Here is a 2,469-nt window from a genome sequence, read left to right as displayed (position 1 = left end):
TTGCTTATGTAGGATTTATTTTATTTGTTTTTTATTTTATATTTTGGAAATGTACATCCAGGTTTTTTCCCTTTAAATTTTTTGGGGTCCCCCAAGAGAGTGGGGCCCTAAGCTATTGCTTGTTAAGTTTATACGTAAATCCAGCACTGCACACACACACAACCCACACCAATTGCTGAAACGCCATAAAGAGCAAGGCCTGAGCAACACTGTAACTCTCTTGTTCTAGCCTGGATGAAGCCCTGAACAATACTCTTCTTAAGGAGTGGGAACATTTTGTTGCAGCCCCCCCCCCCACACACACACACATGCTCAGATTTTGATGCTCTGTTCCCAGCAGAGAATACGCAAAAGCCACCTGACGTTCTCCCACAATACTCCTCCTTCGTCATTCCCTCTCTTCCCCATTTTCTGGAAACACTGAGGCTCCGGAAGCTCTGAGATTCAGCCATGAAGACCACCTTCCTTCTGTCTTTTGTTATCATCCTTCTATTGCCAGGTAAGATATTTGGGGACCACCCACCTTCAGCCTACAGGTGGGAGAGGAAGAAATATCAGCCCTGTGGGGTGGGGGGAATTCTTTGCTATTTAAATTGCATAGTTCGATGAATATATTCATAGAGTTGGAAAGGAGCCGCAAGAGTCATCTAAGTCCAGCCCACAGCAATGCTGAAGCCACAGCTAAAGAATCTCTGATAGATGGCCACCCAACCTCAGTTTAGAAACCTTCACTGAAGGGGAGTCCACCACATTTTGAGGGAGTCTGTTCCACTGCGGAACAGCTCTTACCATCAGAAAGTTCTTCCTAATGCTCAGCCAGAATTTCCTTTCTTGTAACTTGAAGCCGTTGGTTGGAGTCCTACCACCCAGGGCAGGAGAACGCAAGCTTGCTCCATTTCCCATGGGACAGCCCTTTAGAGATTTGGACAGCATATTGCTTCTCAGACTTATCTTCTCCAGGCTAAACATACCCAACTCCCTCAACTCTTCCTCATATAACGGCCTCGGCGCAGTATACCTGAAGGAGCATCTCCACCCCCATCGTTCTGCCCAGGCACTGAGGTCCAGCACCGAGGACCTTCTGGAAGTTCCCTCATTGCAAGAAGCAAAGCTACAGGGAACCAGGCAGAGGGCCTTCTTAGTAGTGGTACCCACCCTGTGGAATGCCCACCCCCATCAGATGTCAAAGAGATAAACAACTATCTAACATTTAGAAGACATCTGAAGGCAGCCCTGCTCAGGGAAGTTTTTAATGTGTGACATTCTAATGTATTTTTAATCTTTGTTGGAAGCCACCCAGAGTGGCTGGGGAAACCCAGCCAGATGGGCAAGGTACAAATAATAATTTATTATTATTATTATTATTATTATTATTATTATTATTATTAGGCCTGGTTTCCAGGCTGAACTAGATGGACCAGATGAGCCTTGGGTCTCCCCTTTCAACTCTACTGCTCTATGATTCCATGACAAAATATTGGAATAGTGTTTCAGACTGGGAAGGTCTGCCCTTAATCACAATGTTCCTCTTGTTTCTTCAAACACCCCCAGGGTTAAACCAGGCCAGGAGTCAAAAATGTGCAGATGGAGTATGCAGAAATCTGAAGGAGTGTTACAGGGAGGAAAAGTTGTGGGGACCATGCCCTCAAGATCCATCCCAGATCTACTGCTGCTTTTGGTAAGCTGGCTCCCTCCCTTTTACCAGCAGCATCCTATCATATTGCGGGGAGCGGGGGAATCCTAACCTCTCAGAATATCTTCACCCTGTTTACCTGTTCCCTTAGGGTAGGCATCAATTATCCACCCAGGAGAAGATTCGGACGTTTCTGAATCCTGAAGCAATTTTCCTGTGACACGGGCTCTTTCTTCATGGCCACTCCCAGAGGCCTTCTGCATTTGAGCTTGTCAGCTAGTCAACCTTCCCAAAAGGGAACAACACCTTCTTGTCTAACAGAAATCTTGCATTTTCCTCTTCTAATAAAAGCAATGCAGTGAACCAGTGGTGTGTGCTGATTTCTATAAAGGGAGAATGAAGTTTCCTATCTCTGAAAAACAAACAGGTGTTACCTTTTGTAAAAATGACTGCTTCGCCCACCTAGTCCCTATGAACTCCAGAACATAAATAACTTTTTGGCCGCATGAACGGGGGGGGGAGGGATATGTACAGGCTGTTCTAGCAAAGACGCTTCTCTTCTTTGCCAAGGACAGCTCAGACTTGCAGCCTACAGAAAGGAAGCTAATCTGCACATATCTCATGAAGTGGCTTATTTGGCATCTCCTCAGTTGCAAGGGGGAGTAGGGGGGATTCTGTTCTCATTTAGGGGTGAAACTGCCTAATATGCACTCATCAGAACAATGTGTGGAACAAAACACAGCCATCCTTTGAAATTCACACTGCTCTGAATTTTGCATTGCAGTTTTCCAGCTGAGAAACACATACAAAAAATGGATATACTGGAATCTAGTGTC

General features: G+C 45.4%; 1 long non-coding RNA gene across 1 annotated transcript; it reads left to right on the top strand.

Annotated features, from left to right (window-relative positions):
* The first annotated feature begins 320 nt into the window (after positions 1-320).
* On the top strand, positions 321-2,003 carry LOC309338023. Its single transcript, XR_014154581.1, has 3 exons — positions 321-499; positions 1,552-1,678; positions 1,785-2,003. It is a non-coding gene; the product is annotated as an uncharacterized lncRNA (long non-coding RNA).
* The last annotated feature ends 466 nt before the right edge of the window (positions 2,004-2,469 follow it).

This window comes from Podarcis erhardii, assembly GCF_964252035.2.
Source record: "Podarcis erhardii genome assembly, chromosome: 3".
NCBI lineage: Eukaryota > Metazoa > Chordata > Lepidosauria > Squamata > Lacertidae > Podarcis > Podarcis erhardii.
This window is presented reverse-complemented; position numbering and strand designations above follow the sequence as displayed.